Source organism: Limulus polyphemus, unplaced genomic scaffold, assembly GCF_000517525.1.
Source record: "Limulus polyphemus unplaced genomic scaffold, Limulus_polyphemus-2.1.2 Scaffold2294, whole genome shotgun sequence".
In the NCBI taxonomy this organism is placed as follows: Eukaryota; Metazoa; Arthropoda; class Merostomata; order Xiphosura; family Limulidae; genus Limulus; species Limulus polyphemus.
Window position 1 is genome coordinate 121775 of NW_013667904.1, and position 27163 is coordinate 148937.

General features: G+C 32.3%; 1 long non-coding RNA gene across 1 annotated transcript; it reads left to right on the plus strand.

Moving 5' to 3' along the window:
- The first annotated feature begins 2299 nt into the window (after positions 1 to 2299).
- Positions 2300 to 24163, plus strand: LOC111087557. Its single transcript, XR_002612235.1, has 3 exons — positions 2300 to 2449; positions 3592 to 3732; positions 23957 to 24163. It is a non-coding gene; the product is annotated as an uncharacterized LOC111087557 (long non-coding RNA).
- The last annotated feature ends 3000 nt before the right edge of the window (positions 24164 to 27163 follow it).

Genomic DNA, 27163 nt, shown 5'->3' on the forward strand with positions numbered 1-27163 from the left:
AAGACTTAACGTTAAATGAAAACTGTGGACAAACTGGCAACTGACAAAACCTTGAAAGAACGGGTCAAATAATGTTTTCGAGTGAAAACTGTGGACAAACTGGCGACTGACAAAACCTTGAAAGAACGGGTCAAATAATGTTTTCGAGTGAAAACTGTGGACAAACTGGCAACTGACAAAACCTTGAAAGAACGGGTCAAATAATGTTTTCGAGTGAAAACTGTGGACAAACTGGCAACTGACAAAACCTTGAAAGAACGGGTCAAATAATGTTTTCGAGTGAAAACTGTGGACAAACTGGCAACTGACAAAACCTTGAAAGAACGGGTCAAATAATGTTTTCGAGTGAAATTCTATTTTTTGGAAAACATTTACTTTGGCAAACTTCGATCGGGAAATAATGCATTAATATACGTTAGTCTTGTGAAGCGCTGAGGTAAATATATAATATATGCCTTTTAATATACAAAGAAGTTATTTAGATGAGATAGTTTATCAAACTTAAAAGACATTGATTGCTCTGGATATTACTTGAACTCACGATGATACAAAAGGTTGAGAGCCGTCATCAGGTGCAAACACAGTTCAAAACCAACTCACCACATATTGTAAACGACAAGTAACAGGATCTAAAAAGAGTCATATTGCAGGTAACCAAACAAGTTTAGTGCACATTATAAACGACATTATAATGATGTATCACTTCAATCAAGTGGATGCATTACGATGTACCACCTCAGTGACACTGATAATGTTGTTATGATGTAGCACTTCAGTGACATTGATGGACTATGAAGTAGCACTTTAGTGACGTGGATGCCTTATGATGCTACATTTCAGTGATGTGGATGTATTATTATGCTACATTTCAGTGATGTGGATGTATTGTAATGTAATATTTCAGTGAAGTGGATGTACTACGATGTGTGTTACTTGCTCCTATCTTTACGACTTGCAACAACATCCTGCAATGCACGATTTGTTGAGGTTGATTTTTTTACTTTCTACATTTAGACTATACTTTAAAGTAATTTGTTTCATTTGCCTAACTAGCATGTAGGCAGAACTCGCTGTGACAGTAATGATGATCTGAAGGGCGCCATATGGAGGAGTAATTTATAAGCTTTTCCTTAAACCTAGTATCGTACTATCGGCCAAAAAGAAAAAGAAAAGTGTCTGTGATTTGTATGAGAGATAAAACTTGTTTTATAATTGCCTTCAGACTTGTAAATGTTGAACTATATTTCAGCACTACACACACGGAGAAGAATAATGCAAGGCCAAGAGAGCTGGGCTTTCAAAACGTGTATATAAAATGGCATTACATCAGTATGAACCTAGTAGAATTAAACAAGAGTGAGGAACCGACCTTATAAATAGTAATTAAATTGTTTCAAATCTGATGCTGTAAGTTCAACAATACTTACATGATTTTATTACGTGCACTGAGAAGGTCTGAGACATTGCATAACATATGAACTGAACTTGCATCAATTAACAATTGTAAGCAGGATGTAGTCGTAAACTCAATAATAACCAAAAGTTTCCTCAAGTAAAACACTGATCTCCGTTCCAGATTACTTTAACTTTTAAATATAGATAAAAATGATCGAAATACCGGATAAATAACTGGGGAGGGGAGTAATGACAAAAACACACTCTGTCCCGTATTTAAAAGCTAGACAACCACGTGACAAATCATTAAAACCGTGAGATAAATCACCTGTTTGTAGGAAGTTTTAAATAACCGAGAAGAATCGGCACATTAATCGATATATATGTATATATATATGTATGTGTGTGTTTTTATAATTGATTATCGTATTTTAGATATATATATTAAAAAAATGTAAATTCAGAAAGTAGTGTTTCGTCAGATAAAACTTTTATCATTTGTAAAGTGACTAAATACTGTAGAAGTGTAATACAGATTACAAATGTCTGATTTAGAATATGAAAAGGTACTAGCAAGAGGTTCGACAGAAAAAAATTTTCTTTATTAAATGATTAGAAATCTATTCAGTCAACCAACAATAACACGAAACCTTGCTATATTTATATTCTTGTTTTAGGAAACAACAGCTGTGGTCTACCATATTAAATTTGTTCTCTATACTTGCTCTTGTTGAACATTCTAGAAGATACATCTTTCATTGATAGATGGCAGCACATACAAGATATTCTTAGGATCATTATTATTAAAATTCACCTTGTATACATGATATCGTTAGGGTAAAATGTTATAAGTTGTTGACGTAAGCCTGTTTCAAGCCGACAAATTCTATAAATTATACGAAGCTGTATATTTTTTTCTAGTTGAGTTTAGCAGCATTCATGGCTTCTTCACCTTTAAGATTTATTGATTGTGTTATGAAACAAATTATCAGACAAAACTTCATAACCAACTTAAAATTAAAGCTCCGAGCTTTATCAACTCTCATCAGTTCCGGTAGGTAATTAATAAGATTTACCATGTAGTACACCTTATATTACTGCATGAGTAAGATTAATTGATGAAATGTGTGCTTACATATCCCCTCCCCTCCTCCCATAGTATTGTATGCCATTGCCAGTAAAATACTATCATAATTATAATTAGCATCAATTTTAAAATCACTAAAATCTGAATGAAAAAATTAATATTCTGTGTGATTACTTTCTCACATGTACATTGGAGCGGGTAATTTTATTGGAGCTTTACTTAAACCTAAATTAGTAATCATATTAAAGCTATACTTAAGCCTAAAGTGATAATCCTATTGGAGCTATACTTAAGCCTAAAACTAAAGTGTAATTCTATTGGATTACTACTTTAGATTTAGGTTTAAGTTTTTCTTAAATTATTTTTTACTTTTCAAAGCTTGTTTAATGAAAAACTGTAAAAGTTTCACTCCAGTGGGCTTAACATCACCTAGTGCATAACGTTCTCGGACTGTAGATTTGAGGATTCATGGATCGCGTTCCGTTGCTGTAAAAACTCGCTTCGCACTTTAGAGTCATGGGTGCGCTATAAGAGTGTCTGTTACATCCCATTATTTATTCATACAAGAGTTGAGGCTGAGTTTATTAGTTGCCTTCCTCCTAGGTTATAAGCAGGAAGCCGTTTCCTTAGTTTTGCGCGCAAAGCTGAAACAGCTTAACAAACATTTCATAGCATTTTATAGCACATAAAAGGCTCAACTCATTAAAAGAGTGCTTATGTATAATTTACTATTATTTTTGTAATTACGTTTCGCTCCTTTACTGATGCGTATTTTATTATAATGCAAACGTATAAAACGTGTTTAGTTTAAAAAATTAAAAACGCCATTGTTATAATTCCTGACGTCCAGGAGTTTCTCAACTCATGAAGAAAGTGTGTAGGTGAAATTTTATTATTTTTCTTGTGATTAATTTTTCTTTATTTAGTTATTAGTTTATTAATGTGCCAAAATATTGAAAGTAGCCTATTCTGTTATGTTAAATAATGCAAGATTTACAATGTGATTGATATTTTGTTTTAAAGCTCTATTGTGTGCGTTTTTATTTGTATTCTTGAAGAAAATTAACATTTTCAAGTTGTTAAAGTAAAGATAGAAATTTCTGGTACAGGTGTTCGCTTTTGAAGCAAAATGACCTTGGTCAGTAAAAATCTCGACCTTCAGGAATTGAATGCTGACAGGATGTGGCCTACAAGTTCTGGGAGAAAGCTTTTTCTCACTCACTGTCCCGCTGTGACTTGATTTCTTTATGGTTGGTTCTCATGTTAAATTAAACTGTTTTCAGAAAACTTACCAAATAACTTAAGGACTATCAGTGTTCAGTGCATAAGATCCAAACTGATGTCATGAACTAGCATACAAATGATAATTTTTAACTATGTATCTGTAGCTACAATTCTATTTTATTTAATTGACTTAAAATATTCAGTGTTTCTTTTTATATTGAAAATGAGTTTATCTGCAAGTAAAATGTATTTTTTAATAAAATTACGAAATTATATAATGTATAGATGTCATTATCGTAACTCATTTTCAATATAGAGTCTACTTTGAGAAAGTTAATTTCAGGTGAAACAAAAATACATGACAAAACGTCATTCCATAACAATTTCAAACAGACAATCTCTAATTAAATGCAAACATTGAACCAAATGGTGCTTAACGAATTATTGAAAGAACAATGTTTCTAATTTGTAATGGAATTATAATTTTTTTAAAAAACACCTATCTCACAGAACTTCGATTGGAAAATAATGCAAAAATATATGTTAGTAAATGTTGACGTAAGTATGTGAATAGACATCTTCATAATAAACACGTTAGTTATATAGATGGGTCGGTTTCTTAATTATAAGAGACGAGAAATTGTGTTGCTAAATTATTTTGCTCGTCTCGTTATTATGAAGTGGAAAAATAATGAGAAAATGAGTGACTGAATGAGGACATGTAATTATGTTACTAGAATAACTTTGTTAGTTTCATTAATATAAAATTCAAAAAAGATTATTGAGTGACTGAACGTGTCTATGCTAGTTTCCATAATGATGTTGCAGAACAAACCACTTGATAAATAAGTCTTGTGAAGCCACTGGTTCAGTTTTCAAAATGTTAGAAATTCTGGCAGATCAAGTCATCCAGAATACATGGTCAATTACAACGAAGAACGTAATACTTGGTTTTTATGTAACCTGTTGGCATACTGGGTGAAATATATATGTTGTCATTTTCTCAGGTATTTCATATCTAATATTAGAAAACTCAGTTTATTGCCGCAAAATAACATAACCGTAGCAAATGCTCAATCTCATAAATTATATCCGGTGAACTAATTCCGCAAAAATAATTCAGTATTTTACGAATAAACTTAGCGAACAGTTTGGCATTATGGACAGACAGTTATAGTTATATTAGCAGTTATAGTTACAGAAACTCAAGAGGTAACAGTCAGTATAGTCCATGCACAACACATTAGTTAAAATACATAGACAACTGTTCTCATTCAGAAATAGTTACTTAAATTGTTTTCACAAGAGCTGTGTACTAAAAATTACGGACCTGTAATTCTAGCTTATCTATAAACATAATCTTTGGAGAAAAATTTATCAATCTCATGAAGATGAGGACGATATGATGTTATTATAGTTAATTTGGCAGTAGGTATATACAGTAAAAAAAATTATTTATTTAACTGACATGGACACATATGTGGTTTTCTTCTGGAGCACTGTCATGTGGATTTGGAATTTGCATTACAAGGAAGAAAGAGTATTCCCATTGAGATAAGTAGTGAAATATAAAAAACATTTGTCTTTTTGTTTTTATTGTGTATCGTGGCAGTGGGAGAGTTGTGTATCTATAAACTTAGCAGCAGAAGAGTTGTTTATTTATAAATGTGATAGCAGGAAAGTTGTTTATCTATGAACCTGGCTGTGGAAGAAATGCATATCTATAAAGCCGGTAGTTGGAGAGTTGTTTATCTATAAAGCTGGCAGTGGGAGAGTTGTTTATCTATAAATCTGGCAGAGGAGAGGTGTTTATAAACGTGACAGTGGGAGAGTTGTTTATAAATCTGAAAATTGTTTTTCTATAAACCTGGCACTGAGAGGATTGTTTACTTACAAACCTGGTAGTGGGAGAATTGTTTATCTATAAACTAAGCACTGGGAGGGTTGTTTATTTATAGACATAGCAACAGGAGAGTTGTGTATCTATAAACTTGGCAGTAGAAGAGTTGCTTATCTATGAACCTGGCTGTGGAAGAAATGCATATCTATAAAGCTGGTAGTTGGAGAGTTGTTAATCTATAAACTTGGCAGAGGAGAGATGTTTATAAACGTGACAGTGGGAGAATTGTTTATCTATAAACTAAGCACTGGGAGGGTTGTTTATTTATAAATTTAGCATTGGAAGGGTTGTTTATAAACGTGGCAGTGAGAGAAGTGTTTATCAATTTGACAGTGGAAAAATTGTTTTTTTTATAAACGTGGCACAGGGAGAGTTGTTTATTTATAAACGTGGCAGTTAATGTAAACAATAACCTACAATGCTAAAAAACACAAGGCTCATTGGCTTTGTAAAGTTTTCGTTTTAAAATTGACACCTTAAGGTATTTAAGCTTTGTCAACTGCAGTGATCGAAACCTAAGTTTTAGTATTATACACTCTCATAGTTACCGTAAAACTGACCTACATAGTACAATATTAAATTAAAAGCTTTCTTGAAGCTCAAAACTCAGGTACAACATCTTATTAGATCAAACGTGAAATTCCCAAAATTATTTCTCGTGAACTATATTTGGTGATTTTTATGTTAACCTTAGTGTTCATTCTTGTAAGTCTTAATTTACTTACAAACTACTGTAAACCAATTCTCTACTTCTTGAATCATTGTTAAATCATTCTTTTAATTTATGTGACTATTACTTTGACTAGTGACTTTATTAAAACGCCCTGACATTTGTAGAGGACTCAGTTTATTTGCATATCAAAAATAGAATGATCATGTGGTATGTCAAGTGGTTTCTTATAAATGTGGAGATGAAGACATATCATGGTTAATCTACAACATAATGGTTAAGAACGAGGATCTTTCTGACTTTCAAAATTGTATGATAGTGGGTGCTTATCTAGTAAGAAAGCCATTATCAAAATAATGTTTCTTTTATTAGCTTTTCAAAGAAATCAATAATAAGAGTTTATCAACAGAGACAAATAAAAGGGAAATACGTCTGCCACTAGGAAAAAAATTGTGCTGCCAAGTACTGAGACTGACACAGGAATAAAGACGATTATATAGACTTTTAAATCGCCAAAGACGTATAACCAAACAATGAGGCATATTATTAAAAAGTGTTTTATGGAAGTTGAAAACCAGACCGAAAAACACTTATCTCAGTTCTAAACAGCAAAATTTAACTGTAGAGATTCTTAGAAGCCAACTGTAAATAATAAATGACTGGAAGCATGTAATTTGATTTCATAAATCGCAATCCTATATTTTGGCAGTGATAGTAGAGTAGAAACATGAAGAAAACCATATGAGGTACTTAACCTTACTTGTGTTTCGACAATGCAAGTTGCTGGAGGTGGTATAATGATGTGGGGTAAGTGACTGTTTCAAGGGTTAGGTTTTTGTGACCTTTAGACGAGCGAATAGGTTCTAGAATGTATCTGAACGTTATTTTTGGCACCCAAATACACAAGAGTTTTTTTCCAAAATGCTAATAGAACAATTCACCGGTCTTGTAATGTCTGAAATTGGTTAAAAGAGCATGACAGTATCTTCATCCAATAGCTCATCTTGAGAATGAACACAAACTTAACATTTCCTCCTCTTCAACGACTAGATTATGATCAAATAAGACACCCTTTGCCATTTTGTAGCTAAGCAGTGTAGAGTTCAACATGCTGGTACAACCTGGCTGTTCGATGTACTTTGCTTTACTAGCAAACTCTAGTGTAATAGAAGGATACCAGTTTAAAATACCTACTATAAACGCTTAAATATTAGTAGGAAACATTTGATGGTTGTGATTTAAACAAATAGTTTTTACCTAATAAGAATTAGCTGAAATTGTGAAAGTGAACAGACAGAATGCAATACAAATTTAAACCCGGAATTACTATACTGGCCACTTTCAATCATTTTGAGAGGATTCTTGGCAGTTTTAAGGATCACGAGTGTGATTACTGGATCAGTTGAAACATAACTTAAGACAGGAATAATCTGTCTTAATGAATACTTGTATTAAAGTAGTTGCCCCCAGTGACACAGCGGTATGTCAGCGGACTTACAACGCTAGAAACCTGGTTTCGATACCTGTGGTGGTCAGAGCACAGATAGCCCATTGTGTAGCTTTGCGCTTAACTACAAACAATATCAAAGTAGTCAGTTAGAAATACTACAACACAACGCAATGTCGTACATGGTGTAAACCAAACGTTTATTTAAAATGGTTTTGTGATTGTCATATACTGTTAATGAATATCATTACTTTTTGTGACTCAGTTAAAAAAAAGTATACCCACCATGTTTCATTCAGATTACAGAAGCATCTCGCATTAGGTATGTTACACAGCTGTCCAAGAATACCACACTAAGATAGTGTGCCTGGAATACAAGTTAAAAAAGTAGAATTTGGCAAAAACAAAAACTAATTAAATATTTTATGCAATTGGTAAGCCATGTAATAGAGAGCCTTAAAAATCGTACAGATATCTCTTTGTGTAGCTTTGTGCTTAATAAAAAACAACAACAAAGTGCCTAATAAAATTTAATATTATATGTATTGGCTTTTTTTTTACTCTCTAAGGACTATGGTTGTATAGTGTACAAAGCATTGAGTATTCTACACGTTACAGTCATCTGATGATCATCTATTATTGGTTGGTAATTCCTGTTTCACCTTTTAGATTTTTAAAGGAACACCAGAAATTTGTAAAAAAGCTAACTTCAAAGGTTATGATAACATTGTTTACACTTATGATTTTTTTCTATTACTATTAGTTATTACGCCTAAGCGATTGCATCGTGCACTGCCCATTAACACATAGAGTGGAATTAGGTTCAAACGGACATTAGTGATAAATTAGTTGTAGAGTTATCTCCACTGAAACAAGAAAAAGAAAGATGAACAATTTGGTGGCTTGGTCACTTTCTGGTTTGGTATCTTAGCGATGGTTTCTTGCCTTGTGTTTGGGCTTGTTGGGTAGAGAAACAAATGAATGTGAGTGGCAATCATCTTTTAAAGTAGAGCTCTCTGTCATAGTTGATTTTGTACCGTGCATGTTTGTATTACTTAGTACAAGGCCATTCCCACGTACAGAGTCTAACGACTCTATGATAATTTACCGTTTTTTGTTTTTCTATTCGCAGTTTAAAGATTACGGATGCAAATGTAACCTCAGCTTAATACTGTACAACTGTGTAAGTAGCATCACTGGGTTCTGATAATGATGGAGTGTTTTCCTGACTTATGAATTTTCTATTTTATATTAAATACTTTAATTTAATTACTCCCATGTTCTCTTCTAGTTTGAAGTCACTTACACTTAAGGAAACATCTTTTATGTGTAATTTATTTATTTATCATGAGGTTGAGGGGTCACTATTGGTTCAAAACGTGTACCTAATATGGCTAATTTACTCTTAGCCTATTATGAAGAACAATATTTCAATTGACTCGAACCATTTTTATTATACATACAGAAAATACCCATATATATATATTTCACCACTGAGCATAATCATTAATCAAGATTAAACCATTCGAATACATTAGTACATAATCACCAGTGTAGTTTGAAGTTGGTGTTAAACTGACTACCCTTTAAATGTTAAAGTTGAATGTGCCTAAAAATAAAGTTGGAGTAGCGTTATCTATGTAGGATAGCAATCACAAGATATTAAAAAGAAACTGGTTTCTATTAACAGTAGCATGCATTCAATGATATCAATCAAATCTGTATTAAAATAGACTTTGGGAATAGGAAATTTATTAGATTTTCAGGATATCATTATTAAGAATAATCATTCGTTTGTGACCTCTAAACTGCAGCGTTCTTGCTTTGTAGACAAATATGTACGTTCATCCAGTATGTGGCTCTCTGTCGGCATATAAGAACACATTCCTAGTAGGTGCTTTTGTTGATGTTTTGTAGTGCAGAGCTATACGATAGGTTATCTCATGAGAGTTAGTGGAGCTGAGTGTCAGTAGAAACAAAGAATTCGAGGTAAATGTACTCCATGAAAGTTAGTGGAGTTGAGTGTGAGTAGGAACAAAGAATTCAAGGTAAATGTACTCCATGAAAGTTAGTGGAGTTGAGTGTCAGTAGGAACAAAGAATTCAAGGGAGTCTGATAATTTCAAGCTGAAAGCCCATATTCCATATATATATATATATATGAAAGAGAGTCTTTATAAGCCAACAAAATTCACCCATTCAGTTCTCCTCATACTTTAAGGTTCTTCTAATTTTCGAATAAGTCGAACTTTCTTTGCAAAAATTAAAATTGTATTTACATCGATATCTACATTTAAGTATATTTGTAACAAGATACTTTTTATATTTAAGACGACTTGTGACGATTTCGAAATAAATTAAAGATACTAAATTTATGAGTTTCATGTCGTGTTGCTTATCACTGAAGGTTTATAGAACTTGTAACAATCAGTATTTTCAGAAGGTGTCTTTATATTGTTTTTAATTTCGTACAAAGCTACACGAGGGCTATCTGCGCTAGCCGTCCCTAATTTAGCAATGAAATACTAGAGGGAAGGCAGCTAGTCATCACCACCCACCTCCATCTTTTGGGCTACTCTTTTGCCAACGAATAGTGGGATTGACCGCACCATTATAATGCCCCCACGGCTGAAAGGGCGAGCATGTTTGGTGGGACGGGGATTCAAACCCGCGACCCTCAGATTGCGAGTCAAGCGCCCTAACCACAACACTGGTACCTAGTGAAGAGGAACTGTGTGATATAGCTAGAGAAAAACAACACTGTTACTTCGTAAAGAAGGATTGCACGATAGAGCTTTATGCAAGTATCAGAGTTGTGAACCAGCTAAAAGAACCAAAGTAGATTCCATTGTTGTAACCACTAGAGTTGAATTAATACATCTTAATACAAAGTAATTACCACCAACATCTTGTGTGAATGCATGAATGTGAAAATATGTTTTCGGAATTAATTATATCTATCAAGTAATTTTTTTGGTAGTTACATATATGATAGCATAAGCAAGATACGCTGAAAAAAGGCAGGTGAATAAAACTATTATCCAGGTTGCTTGATCGTACTGTTATTATTCAAAGAAATGTATTGGTTTTCAATATCACATTACGAGCTTTTTGTTTTCACAGTAATATACATTTATTTGTAAAACCTATCTTTTGCCTTCGAACAGGAGAATTAAAAGTTGGTATAATCCTGTTTCTCAGATAGTGTGATGGTTCTGTAAAAGTTCTATAAAAGATAACATTTCGCACTCACGACACAAGGGTTTTTCTTCGATTCTGGTGAAGTTTTCTCTTTTTGAAACAAATAGTGATTCATACCTATAGTACATAACTCGCCGATGTACACTTTCAACGTTCCGAAAAGGAACAAGGACCACGGTAGATCATATTGTGAGTCAGATCCAAACAACGACCTCCTGTGTCCTTCTCCGGGGGTCCTAAAACTACAAGCAAGTTCAGCCTATAGACGTAAAAGGCGTTCATAGAGACAGATACAATGATGACACTTCTATATATATATACACACACACAGTGGTGGAAAAAAACATCGCATCACCCGATTTTTCAAACTTTTCTTGATTCCTGTAATTTTTTACGAGATTGTGTATTTTGGAAGTGTCAGAACTAGTGTAAAAATATGGACATTGTGGTATAAGCTGACTGATATTTCAGTCATCAAAACACCTTTATTAACAAACAAACCATGGTAAACGTATTACAGCAGATGATCAATAAATAGTTGGCAGAAACGAAAATATTCTCTGAGTAAGAAAATCTAAATTCAAAGATAACGCCACGAATATATTTGACAAAAAGTGGTCACAGAGTTTATTTCTTCTTTAGTATTTGGTTATTCCTTCACTCTGGTCTTGATAACTGCTTGACATCGCCGTGGTATGGAGTGCACTAGGGATCGAATGATGCCACACGGGGATTATGGTTTCCTGCAGTTACAAGGTGTTTATCGGTTTCTTCTCTTGCATTTTGTTACCCATTACTTTCCAGCAGTTTTTTTTAATAAGGTTGAGATCTGGGCTGTTGCCTAACAAATTTACTGTCTTGATCCTCTCCCTTTGAAGGTATTCCTTCACCTGAAGCAGTGAAATAAAACCTAATATGTCTTTTCAATATAAATATGGTGAAATTTCCTCTTCATTTCCTGTTTACTGCATAGAGTACATGAATATTCCCAACTTTTGAGAACACGATCGTCAGTTGCGTAGACGCTTTCTTTCTACTCCTTATCTTCTGCCGCTCCGCACAGCTAGTCTCTCTATATCTCTGCACCCAGCGGCTCACAATTACTACTTTTTTCCGTAGAGGGAACTCACAACCATTGGCCATAGTAGCTTCAGACGTTTGTTATAGTAGATAGGCTTCTAATCCGATTCACAGTAAGAATTTCCACTTATAACTAAAAAACGGTTGATACAATACCCATACAGCCTATAAAGTTGCCGATGTAATGATTAGAAAGTATCGCATCATCCATGAAACACATTTAAACCTACCTGCATTAGGGCCTCAAAACAGACGATTGTTCGAAAAAAAGTGTTAGAAGATATATATGTATTAATTAACTAAACTTTTTATTTTATTATAAAATATTGTTAGTATCAAGAAACCCATAGTACAGTACCCTTCATTCATTAGTCAATCATTGAACTTATATACATAAGTTGAACTTTATATACATCTGAGCGAACTGTAGATACAACCAGATCCCAGTGTAATCCCTGTACATAGATCTATATTCTGAAAGTGCAATTTTTTTCACCCACAGTTTGTAAGTATTTAATGCACATCTGTAGTTAACGTAGTCTGTTACAATAAATATATCCGTGATTTTGGAAAGAATAGTGAACGCTTCTGTATTTTCATTTCGCTTAATCCATTATGTAATCAACTATATAGTAATGATAAGAAAAATCCATGTTTTTTGTATTACACTTAGCAGTAAGTGTATATTGTAAGCTGAATATTGTGATCTTTAAAATTGTATATTTTGTGTACAGTGATAGTTACATATTTATTAGTTTATTGAATATTTTGTACAATATGTCTAGGTAAGGCTAAATGCATGAAATTAAAGACTTTTTGATAAACCACTAATAATGTATTTATTTTTTCACAAAAAGTCTAATGACCAAGAACGGGTAACTATATTTTTAAAATTCGACATTAGATGAAATCGCCTGATCAGATTTCAAGTTTCTAAGCAATATAATCATAATTACTTACATCAGTTGAAGGGTACCTTGTCCAGACAATCAAACAAGCAAGCAACGAAAAACGTGGTTGATTACAACGTCCATTAAAAATCGTGCCTATACCAGTTTAATTTAAGCAAGACAAAATAACTTAGCGTGATTTATCTTCGATCAACTCAAGATATAGTCAGCATAAAAACGTGCTTGTTCTGATAATCGCAGAGTCTTAACTGGTTATATATCAGAAGTTAATTTATTTCACCTCAAAATCAACATAAAGTTTAGTTTCTTGAAAACATAACACCATTTTTTGAGAAAGAAGATAAGATTATTGATTTTACCAAGTTTTTTTTTGGTATTAGACCTAAACAGGATCCAAAATCAAACCCATACCATATACTTCTTAAATTGTTTAACAATTAACTTAGAGATTCAGCGACTAAAATTTCATTTTGGGTAAAAACATATAAAATTGGTTAAAACACCAATAGAATAATATAAATAGAATTTAACCCTGAATTCTGTATTATAAGCCACTAAGTTTTGTCTTTTGCTACGCGCAAAGCTGCACAATGGCCTATGTATACTCTGCCACCGTGAATATCGAAACCCGATTTTAGCGTTATAAGTACTTAAGACTTACTGCGAACCACCTGGGAGAGGGACAAACACTTCTATTTTATTAGTGACATAAATGGATGATATTAATACCTATATGAACCATGCAACAATGTAGATATACGACTTTTTCTCACTTAACAAATATACAATGCCAGAAGTTCAACAAAACTGTAAAAGCACTGAAAAACTGCTACTAAGAAGACATCAGAAGTTCAACAAAACTGTAAAAACACTGAAAAACTGCTACTAAGAAGACATGGAGGAATATTCTAAAATCATATGAAATGAAAGTATACTTTTGAATGAAATGACATTTGATTATTATTTCTAATCAAGTATACTAATATATAATCACAATTAAATACGAATTGCGCCCTTGAAGTGAAGTGAAGAGTGTAGTGAATTTAACAAGGAATCCGTTGTGTTTACATAGTAGCTTGAGTCTATTTAAAGCAAATTATGTTCTATAAATTTAATCATTTTATTTTTGACAATTTTATATAAAAATTGCTCTGACGTCAAACGCTGACGAACCCGCGATAAATTTCAACAAATTATGAAGTTTTAAGTCATTAACAAAAACAAATGGCTTTTCTGTGTAATAATTTCCAATTAAAACCCCATAAACATTCTACTTTCGATTATTGAGTTTTATATAAATCTTTAGTTTCAAACTCAAAGTCTAGTCTTCTTGGTCTATATCCCTAAAGGTTAATATTATTCAATTTTTAAGTACCTGGCCAATTCATTTTTAGTTAATAAAATGTTTTGATAAGGAAAGTAATGGTAAAGCAGTAAGTTCAATTTTTGGTTTCAATGAGATTTTCACATCATGTGAAATACAAAACAGCTTATCGACACATAAAGCATCTTTTAAAAAGAAAAATAGTGACAGGGCTTTTCCGAAATATTTACACATAATGAAACTATATTTTATACTCTTCACAAAAGAAGATCTAAAGAACAAAACTAACTGCAGGGGGATATTTTTGTGTTGTAAAAATAGACAACAAAATCACCGTTATAAATGTAAATGATACACGCAGCAATTTCCTTCTTATAGTACTTAATACTTTCATAAATCTGTCATAGTACTGTCATAAAATACTTAATACTGTCATAAATCTTTTGGTAAATAATTTGAAAATGTCCTTTTGAAAATGGTTGTACGTAAAATGTAATTATATATGAACATCAGTTTGGCAGATAATGGTTCATATATTTTTCATATCTTGATGTTTTAATCTTACCTTGGGCAGCTGTAAGAGTATTTTGCTACGCGTTATAGCTATTTAAACTATCTTTGAGAACAAATCATACAACTGCAATATTATAGTGACACAATTCCCAGTGAAAAGATCTCTGCTGGCGTATAATTTAGTACATTTACGTCATAGTTGTAGTTATATATCTAGTTGTCTACTCTGATCTAATTTTACTTTCAAACTCAGCCTGACATGCATATCAACAACGCTATTGAATTAAAAGTTTTCAAAGTACACTTGGTAATCAAAAAGTCAGCTAAAACTACAAATTTGCTAAATAGCGATTACAACATAATTTCCAATAAACTAACAACAAGAGCAACAGCAAGTAATGTATTTAACTATACTAGTGCCAGGTTTATAGTTTAGCAACTATACTAATGCCAGGTTTGTAGTTTGGCAGGTATCCCAGTGCCATGTTTGTAGTTTAGCAGGTATCCCAGTGCCATGTTTATAGATAAGCAGCTATCCTAGTGCCTGGTTTATAGATGAGCAACAATCCCAGTACCAGATTTTTAGCTTAGCAACTATCCCAGTAACTGATTTATAGTTTAGCAACTATCCTAGTGCCAGGTTTATACATAAACAATTATCCCAGTGCCAGGTTTTTAGTTTAGCAACTATCCCAGTGCCAGGTTTTTAGTTTAGCAGCTAGCCCAGTGCCAGGTTTTTAGTTTCGCAACTATCCCAGGGACAGATTTATTTTTTGATACACAATAAAAACAAGGCACACGTTTTAATATTTCATTACATATACCAAATTTGAAGCTGGTAAACTTTGGGAAGTTTGAAAGGGCAATTTCCTTTTTCTATGTTGGTACAAAATTCCAAATTCACATGAAAATGCTCTAGACGGGGATATATTTCTGCCCAAGGCAGTGGAAAAGCTCAAACAGCGTACTTTTATTAACATTTAATACATAAAAGCCATATATAAATTTGTATCTTGAAGTGTAAAGGTTAGAAAATAGAACACTGGCCATACTTAAAAATAATATCAACAATTAACTCTTTTCCTCGATTAGGCTGCAAATACGCTAATGTATGTGTCTATTGTGTTACTTAATACTAGAAACTTCAGTCAACATAAAGATTCTAAAAGACTTACAACTGAAAAGACAAGTTCAATGACCTCAATTGTGATTGGTGAAAACCAGTTCTTCGTAGACTTGGTTACTCAACATCGCTGTGTGTTTCATCAGAATTTGTTTTTAAAATGGATTATAAATGATAGCTAATTACGAATGCGCACTTTAAAAAAAAAGTACAACCTCTTTTGGAATGAAAACAGGAACATTTTTGGATGGTGTAGATTCATTCGATATAAAAAAATTGTTGATAATTGCTTTAATCCAGTTTAGGATTGTGCTGGTTTTCAGAACTTGTAGATTATTGGTGAGACGAAATATAGACAATCATGTTGTTTTGTACAAAGATACAAAGTTTTAGACGATGTTAGTAATTACACTTGAGTTTCGAAGCAGACAACACTGAGAGTATGAAATACCACAAACATATTATTAGGCAATAAACGACAAATATATTCGAAACAGACAACACTGAGAGTATGAAATACCAGAAACATATTATTAGGCAATAAAAGACAAATATATTCGAAGCAGACAACGTTGACAGTATGAAATACCAGAAACATATTATTAGGCAATAAACGACAAATATATTCGAAGCAGACAACGTTGACAGTATGAAATACCAGAAACATATTATTAGGCAATAAACGACAAATATATTCGAAGCAGACAACGTTGAGATTATGAAATACCAGAAACATATTATTAGGCAATAAACGACAAATATATTCGAAGCAGACAACGTTGAGAGTATGAAGTACCAGAAACATATTATTAGGCAATAAACGATAAATATATTCGTAAACTTATCTTTAATACTTACTTAATGTGTTTAAGGACAAATTAAAATCAATTTGATACCCCCCCATTTCAAATATCCAAAGGAGCTGCATACGCATGTTATCAATAGGTGTGCAAAATGTATAATAAATAGAACAGATTTTAAACATGAACAACAACTAGGTTATTATTGTATTGTGCTGAATGTTATTTCACAGTTGATAGTTTTAAGTGCAAATAAGTGTACAGTGTACGATATCTGATAATTCCAGGTAACAGTAATAAATCTAAAACTGTCTGTGACGCTTTTACAATCCTACACAAGAAAAACATTAACTTGATTCTGTTTTAAATACTGACATGGAATATTGAGATACTTTCAAAAATCCTCAAACTTTAACTGCAGGATTCAGTGATAGTAAATATTTACCAATATTTTACTTTCATTAACTCTAGTTGTTGTCACCAATGAAACTAGTTAAACCACCGTGCTAGGCCTGGCATGGGCTGGTGATTAGGGTGTTCGACTCGCAATCTGAGGGTCGCGGGTTCGAATCCCCATCACACCGAACATACTCGCCCTTTCAGCCATGGGGACGTTATAATGTGACGATCAATCCCACTATTCGTTGGTAAAAGAGTAGCCCAAGAGTTGGCGGTGGGTGGTATTGACTAGCTGCCTTCCCTCTAGTCTGTAACTGCTAAATTAGGGAGGCTAGCACAGCTAGCTCTCCTGTAGCTTTGCGCGAAATTCAAAACAAAACTAACCACCGTGTTTTAAAATTCTGCAAATGTATAGCTAGCATTTTCTTCTAAATCGTCTTTGCCTCAAAACTTTGGTGGCTAGGGCTTTTAAGCAGTCAAAAGTACTTTATAAACTGATAAACTGTCTAAGTTGATAAAATAAATCGCTCTTCCTTACATCACTAGACACCCTAAAATAATGATTTAAATGTTTTGGGGAAGAACAATATAGTATCTGAGAATTTGAGTATTTAGTATAATTATTATTTCTCTTCATTTCGTTGGACGGTAATCTAAGACCGGGAGGTACTGACATATATAATTTTTGGGAAGCCATGAAATTAAACGTAAGTGTAGATTTGGAATGAAAAGTCAAAACCGTAATTGTTTTTGGTTCCACATTACAAGAAATCAAGTACAATACTTTTAATGAAACTTTTAATGAGGGTAAAAACATTGAAATCTCTAAATGAACAAATACTGAACATACACATAAGAGGGTAATGAAAATTAAATTCTTCTGAATTTCTTGCATTTCTTCAGTTAAATTTGTCTGAAAAAAAAAACACACATACATTATTATGAGTACGCTGAATTTCCAAAAAGTGGTTATCCAAATTATTATTACTATGTGCAAAGGATATTCACTGAAGTTTCTACCTGTTAAGCCTGTCGTTTTGATACATCCCAGGCATTATAAAATTTTGTGGTTGAAGACATTTTCAAATTAAAGCTTAAACAAAAACAACACCCCATTCACCACAAAAAACGGTCGTCCGTCAATAGATCCAACAGACTGTTTCGAGCACCTAGTGTAATAGCTATGTTTATAAGTGTTACATAAACAATGTCAGTGTCTTATCCCCACCTTTACTTTCCTCTCACAGAACAGCAAATACCGAGAGAGTTACGCAGACAGCCAACCTTAATTTCCACACGCGATCACAGTGGTTTATAGCAAACTTGCTCAAGGTTAGTGTACCTACGACTTAGTAATAAATCTCGGTAGAGAGCTGTTTGCCTCACCTAGCGGCAAAATCTGGATATTATGGAGAGGAAAACATAAATTTGATAACCTTGTACTTATAGTACTGTGAAAACGACGAAGGTGAAAAAACAAACAAACTTGTTTGGTTACAGTAATCTTCTACACATTTTTATTAGACTGAACTTTAACCTATTAAGTAATGATACGCCATATCCAGACAGGTTCAATAAACGTATTTTTATGATCTCATGTCTATTATAGCTAGAAATGCAACATAATAACACAAACACTAGCTTGTTTTTATTTAAGCGCAAAGGATCAAACCCCGAATTTTAGTTATAAGCCTTTAAGCGTACCGCTGAACCACTGAGAGAAGTCATAGAAATGTTATTTAACTATAGATGTCATTAAAAGTATTCAGTTGAGTTTAACAAGACAAATATTATTTATGTTTTGTGTTTTTACAGTAGCAGTTTTGTCTTTCATGAAGGATATTTGAATTAACGATAGGTATTCCTAACCGAGTGTTAGGACTTTTAACGCTAAAAATCAGGTTTCGATACCCACTATGGGCTGAACACAGATAGCTCATTGTGTAGCATTGTGCTTAACAGCCAACAAACATAAAAATATTATGTAGAAGGCGCTTTATTGCAAGTTCCTTTCTGTTATGTTAATAATCTGTCCATGCAAATATTGCGTAAAGTATATATATTTTAAATGCTTACTTAAAAATAAAATAAAATACATAAACATGAAATACAAACAACACAAAAGTAAATAAAATACATAAACATGAAATACAAACAACTCAAAAGTAAATAAAATACATAAACATGAAATACAAACAACACAAAAGTAAATAAAATACATAAATATGAAATATAAACAACACAAAAGTTTATTTGTTTTAACTAACGTCGCTTTTTACTACCTTACGATAGAAGACGAAAAGTAAATGGTGGTTTGTTTAATCAAAGAATTTTGGAAAAGAAATTTATCTATTAAATTATATGTTTTCATAACGGACTATCAACGTTAATGTTTAGGTACTTTTCAACTTTCTAAAACTTTCTAAAATTCATTCAAAGTCATAGATGTTTACGTTTACTAAAAATGTTAATATTTTTATTACTTATTTAATATATTTTATTTAATAAAAATAAAGAATCGTGACAGCAATTTAGGGCAGCGCCCAACTGCTTTTAAGAAGCTTGCACACCTCATTCAACATAGAAGATTCAATGAAGCGGAAAAATAAAGTAAAGAAAGAACAGGAAAGCGTGATGTAACAAGAAAATGGGCAAACCTTAGAACAGAGATCACATCTTAGAAGGCAACTTCAAAGGCAAGGAACTCTCCTAATAAAACTCAACAGACAGAAAAAAGAGAAAAACAAAACATTAAAACAGTAAACTGAACGAGTACGAAGAAGGGAATTTTAGGAGTATGTAGGAGCAAAGGAAAGGAAATAAACAAACAATAAAGAAGTTGAAGTTTCAGTTGAATTCCAAAAAACTGAAGAAAAAAGTAAAAGAAGACACTTAATGATACACAAGGGCTATTTGAGCATTGTCATCCCCAGGTTTAAATCTATACACTAGAGAGAAGGCAGCTACTCAACAGTATCCACCGCCAACCCTTGGATAACTATTGTCTGATTAAATAGTGAGATTTGATCGCGCCCTTATAGTACACCCACAGCCCAAAAGTACAGAACGGGTTTTGTTTTGTTTTTTTGGCAAAGAAACATGAGTCACGAACTCTAAAATTTACAATCCGGGTATACTAACCAATAGGCAACGAGTGGAGAAATATCAGCTGCATTGGCTACACCAAATGAATTTCTTTATTGTATAAATAAAGTCCAGTGGAATTGGTGTGAAGAGTCAAAATCTTCGATCATAGGAAGATCAACCAGGCTTATTAAATCAGATCATAAATATAGGGTGTGTTGTCGGAAACTTGTTGAACCGGTCTGAGTGTTCGAATGACGACTTGAAGGAGGTTATAGAAGTGAAAAGCTGAATAGATAAAAATTGAAGGGTACAAGGGTTTGTAGTTAATTTGATTTTATTTCGAATCAAAGAGGGAATTTGCCGTCTCATGTGTGGCAGCGAGGTGTTTCAGCCAATGAAATCATCTTCCATTCGCAAATTCAAAATTTAACCGACAAATGTCACTAAATTATTCATTGTTGTTTAGAGTTTTGAGTGTAGTTTGAAAGAACCAAATGTATTCTTCTGGTTAATTTTGTTTGTTGTTAATCGCAAAGCTACACAATGGCGGATATCAAAACGCTGTTTTTACCGTTGTAAGCCTCAGTCTTACCACTGAGCCACTGGTTTATTTGTATAATTTTTGAAACTGTTTTACATAACGAAGTACAAGCTCTTACACAGGAAAATATGATGACGAAAACTTAGTAATTTTAGTCATCTGGTGTTGTGACAACAGTAAAACAAAATAATACATTATGATTTTTAAATATAGTTTTTAAGTTAGATAATTTAAATATTTGCTTTTAAAATTATTTGTAATCTTAACAAAACTAAAAATAGAGCCAGTTTATACAAAACTATTAAAAATAAGCATACGAATTCACCAAATATAATTCACCAAGAAAATGCACTGAAAATACAAAAAAATCGAACAAATAAACATGAGGATTATTAACTGTAGAAGATAAAAACAAATAACTTCACATTGTGTCCTAATTACTGATAATTTAATAGATGATGTAAAACAGCCAATTCCAAAATACAGAGGTTGGGTATGTTAAATAAAAACAATTTTGGAGACTCATTTCGTTGTTAAAGTCCGTGTCGCCAAGTCCAGTCATGCTCTCTATGATGATTATGCATCTTGAAAATAGCCTCACAGAGTAGTTTCCATTGTAAAATGTATCATGAGTAAGTCATCGGGCTTATAACGCTAAAACCCAGGTTTCGATACCTGTGGTGGACACAGAGAGCCAATTGTGTAGTTTTGTGTTTAACAAGAAATAAATAGAACTATTGTAAAGGGTCTGTCGCATGACTGTCACGTTCAAAGCACAAAACCTTTCCTTGCTGCTTTCCATAATTCATCTACTGTGTGAGTACGACGGATTTGCAGCATCTGTTTTAACAATTTGACACACGGAAGCCTATAGATGCTGCGTCCGGCAACATGGCCAGTATGTATTCGTATGGAATAGCATAAATGCCCATTTTATATTTCAGATGCTTAAGGTATGCAATGATTGAATGGATATCGTGGAAGCAACTTGTGTTATTTTTCCAGATGGAGACTCTTGTTGATTATATTTTTGTGGATTCTCACCTGTTACAAATTACTTTGTGGATGGTCCTAGTGATCTAAGTTGATCCAGATTTCTTTTTTCCATGGCCTCTGAGTACAAGAGATATCTCCGTTTTTGACATTTTAAACGCCGGCTTAAATACAAAAGCTGTTGAAAAAGGCTGTTACATACTCTTCCCGAAAGCGATCGATCTTCTGTAGCATAACACTACCTACGAACCTGCGAAACGTCAAGTAATGTCAAAATGAATTTCTGATACGTTTCGTTCCACCGTGACTTTATATCGGCTCTAGTTGTCACATGATATACTATAATATTTCTTAGTCGAATGCAAAATCACGAACCAGATTTTGAAATAGAAATAATAATGAAAAATATTTAGAATTATTAGTGATACAAAATTAAACATTGTTTTCCTATTAACGATTCTGATTTGTATATTTTCCACATCAATCATATTTACTTTTAAGTCGAGTAAAAAAGAAAACAAGTTTTGAAATCAAAAATTTGCTTAAGAAAATTAAAATCAAAACACCTGACCAAAGTAATGTAAAATAAATTATACTAATCAACTGTTCAAATGTTCTTTTCAGAAATTAGCCAACTATATTACATTTTTTAAGGAGGGTTTGTTTTCCGAATACTAAAAAATAAAAGAATATAAAAAAGTATAATCACATGCTTCCAAAATTTAATAAAATTAAGACCAACCATTAACTTAGCGGTAAGTCTACGGGCTAATATCGCTAAAATCGGTTTCCATTCCCTGCGGTGGACAAGTCAAATATCCCAATGTGACTTTGCTATGGAACAAGCAAATATAAACATCTTACAGACGTAATATTTCTAGAGTTTGCAAAACTTTCGGTTAAATGTAGCATTATAGTTTTAATTTGTAATTAAAACGTGATTTGTAGTTTCCCTATATCCTAATTAGATGTATATATAGTTTTATTTCAAACAGAAAAAATATCAAGATTCTAACACCCTTTCAGAATACTACAGTCTTGAGGTAAATGTCTTCCAGAGTGATGTTTTGAGTTCTCCTCTTTTCATTTTATACACTAACTATGAGCCGTGTCTTACAAATAATTCTAATGTCCTCACGACATTACATAATGAACCTTCTCAACTCAAGTTTTGGAATTGTTCAAAATATTCAAACTTGGAATTATGGTATAATTTATGTAGAATTGTTCTTAACTTCGGGAAAACCAGTTTATTATTGTTTATATGAAATATTATATATCAAAACAAGAAATATCTGAAATAGACAATGTTAGAACTCAAATCCCTAACGTAAGTGTTAAACCTATTAACTCTATTCTTCAGTGGCTCAGTGGTAAGTCTGTAGACTTACGACGCTCTAAACCGAGTTTCGATATCAGTGATGGGCAGAGCACAAATAGTCCAATATGAAGTTTTGTGCTCAAATGTTTGGATGTAATAAATTATAGAAAAGAAGAACAAAAAGAAACAATTTATTTAATTTAAAAAAATAGGATGAGCCAGAATAAACGTACTTAGTAAAATTACATCAAATCATAAATATACAATTGAAAAATGTATAAAACTTTTATAACATATTTTTGAATATGTATGTAATTTTCCGTCCAATGTTTAAATATATACATTAAACTCATTATAAGTAATATACCTCTTTATATCCCTGTTAAATTTTACGTAATTAACTTTTACTTTCCTAAGATGAATGAAAGGTTGGTTTTCTAAACAAAACTATTAAACTAAGCGTAAACTTTCTTTTATTTTGAAATATTTAAGAATAAGGACAAAGTATAAAGAAATGTAATTTTCCATTCCAATTGCTATGGAGATGTTTTATTTCATTTTATTTGTTTTCTTTTATTTTGAATTGTTGAATTTTATTAAGATTTATCACTTTTTTTTTTAGTTTAACGTTAACCTTATTTTCCACTTTAATTTTGAAATTTTGTTTCTGATTATATGATTATTATATGATTATATGATTATTATATGATTATATGATTATTATATGATTATATGATTATTATGTTTTATAATTTATGTTATGACGTGCTTTCGTTTTGGTGTTGTTGTATGTTAATTTATCATCTTTGTTGTTCAGTTTGATTTGAATATTTAATTTTATCTGTTTACATATTTTTAAACTTTAATTATTTGAAATGTTATTTTTCTTATTTTGGTTTTTATCTGTATTAATCTATTTCGTTTTCCAATTTTATTTTTAGCGCCCAGTGGCTCAGGGTTAAGTGTGAAACCGGATGTCTCTGGATCTATATCCTTTTCAGGATCTGGAAGAATTATGTTCATTCTAAGACCTCTTTCTCCCTCCCTTGCTGACGTTATTACCCCTCGTAGAGCTGTTTCTACACTATCTAACTTTACTGTTAAATGCTAGACGTTACAGATGAGGGTTGTATATTTCTTGATAGTCTTAGTAATACAGTAACCCTGTCATGTCTATTCGTGTATCAGCTGTAGCATTTTGTATTGTATGTATTTGTTTTAGTTTAGTATGTATAGTCCTAAACATTACAAACAGTTCCATATATCACAAAACACTCACTTGTTAGTATATCACGAGAGTATTGCACATACATACATTTTCTAATACTCATAATAAACTATCCAAATGATATAGATTTTAAAGTCTAGCAGTAAGTGGTCTGTTGCTATACTTACAGTATATATTAACGGGAAGGGAAAAACTTAGGCACAGTTTCATCATGCTGTAGTTTCTACCCAAGATTACAGTTTAGTGTTTTATTTGTTTAATTATCGTTATATTTAGCAATTATACTTTGACAATGTCCAAAGACTTATGTAAATTTATTTTATTCTGCTTTAGATACTGAAGATGGAATATAATAGAATTCCGAAACGTTTATCCGTGTCCCCTTTTTGTCAATAAACAATGTTGTATATCATGAGTGTCGTAATCTTGTTTATTATCATGTATGATATAATGGTATAAAAAACGCAGTAATTCGTTTTTGCTCTGATTTTTCAGAATAGTTGATCGAACCGTCTAGAAGTCTGTCCTATAGTAGCTGAAAATTCGCGTACTTGTGTAGGAAGACTGAACTTGTGGTTTTTGGCACCTTGTATGCTGCTGTAAGGATTGAATTTTGTATTGTTCGTAGTTTCTTTTGATCATGCGTTGGTAAGATGTTTATCCTTGCTGGGCAAACGTATTAGACTACTGGTCGTATATATTGTTTATAATGTTTTATGGTGTTGTTTCTGAGACATTTTTTGACAGATTCCTAACGTAGTCCGCTCGTCGGCAAATTTTATTACTGATTTGTATATTATGACGTTGCTAGGTTAATTTCGAGTCACAAGTGACGTCTAAAAATTTTACTGATGTAGCAGTCTGAAGGAGGGTTCCATGTAAGTATATCTTAGGTGGGTGTTTTTGCGTTTTAGTTCATTTTGAGAATAGAAACATTTATTTTATTTCTATGCTTTTGAAAATATTCGACTATTTGGCATCGATTGTAGATTTGTAGCAATTATGGAAGGTGTTGGATAGCTCTTGCAGGTTGCCAAATTGTCTGCAAATAGTGAACAAAAACAGAAGCTTGAGTCTGTTAATGGCATATTTCTTCAAAGAAAGAAGTCTGAGAGTTTCCATAAAAGGTTTTCGTGCAAATACATATTGATTTCAGCAGCTGAAGAAAACCTGGACCAGGAAAAAACGGAATTTCAGTCTTAATCTGGTGACGCACAGCAACTGGAAAGTTGAAGAACGAATGTTAAAAATGGCTAAGACTGTTTAAACACTCATTCCCATCTTAAATAAAAATATAATTCAACTTATTAGTTTGTATGTGTGATTAGAACCCGAGAGCTGTTAATAAATATTCCAAAATTTGACAATGAGGCAGATGCCATAAAAATGTTTTCAAACTAAAAAGAAGGGAATATGTAACCAAGAAAACTAGCCTTATTCTTTTATATATATATAACGTTGAACTGGTACGGTAATAAAGTGTTATTATTTTATATTGTTCATGATAATAGAATATCGAAGCTACTTCTCACGATTCGAGAGAAACTTTTCTCCTAGAAACCACCCACTGAGATAAAGAGACTAATGTGTTTGGTCCAGTCAAGAGTTTTTATTTCGGTTTTCTTTCAACGAAGAAATAAACCAGTTGGACATTACATCTTAACACGTGCAAAATTTATCGCTGTATCTAATCGTCTTCTCTCAATAATTGTGTTAGGTCCAGACAGGTCGAACTAACTAATCATATGATACTGACGTAATAAATAATTTATACAAATTGAAAATCAGTTTTAATTCCTGAAGGATACAACGAGTTATAAACCAGAATATTTATTGAATTATATTTCATAACGCTTCAGTTGTGCTCTAAGATATGAAACATATAACTAGTAAAATAAATTACCATTTAGTATTTTTTTTTCTAAATTTCTTAAAATTACATATAACTGATAATTCAATCAAGACAACGTGCTTTTCAGCGCGTAATGAATAATGTTAAAATACTTCAAACATATATTACTGGGGCAGAGATACAATTTGTTAATAAACAGCACAAAGATTCTGACACTTCTTGAAATATACCAACCACATGCAGAAAGATGGGAGATATTCAATACAAGATCAAGTAGGAATCGATTAGAGTGAATAAGTTTTATATACTTATAATTATTATGTCCTTTTTTATTACAGGCCTTTAGATCACGAAGTGATTGAAATTATCTAATAATGTAATGTACATTTTCTTGTATCTATCAATGTGCCATGTACACGAAAAAAGAAAAAACATAGATCCTCAAACAACTTTAATGTGTTCCAAACAGGATCTCAAGGATATGATAATATTATGTAATTTTTTTAGTAAGTAAGATTTGCTGAAAACTCAGTCTGGTTTTTGAATAGTGGCCCTGTGGGGAATATATAAGCATGACTTGCCTCTTTGATCAGATCTATACTGCATCTTGATTGTTGTAGCGAAGAAGTGATTCGAGGTTATTTATTTTCCTCTCAGGTGATTCTAATCCACAATGGATTAATACAAATGGTTTTTGCTACCTAGGTGGTCACGATTTTCTAATCTAACTGACTGGGTGGCTTCAGTTGAAAATAACAACTTTGATAACATACCACGACTCAATAAATTAATATTTAAACACACACATAGACAAATGTTAGAAATGATAAAAGAAAGTCAGAGCTTAAATAAAGTATGCCATACGATAGTAATGACTTTATAAAATCCCGAAACAAATGATAAATGATAAAATCCCACTGTTATTACAGGACAGACTCTCGTTCATTTAATTTGTGATTAACTCAAAGCATGTCAATAACAAGTACAGTTTTACCACATAAAGACCACGAATTACGTTTCTAAGTTATATCAAGAATATAATATATTTTACCAGAAATAAATTTTGTA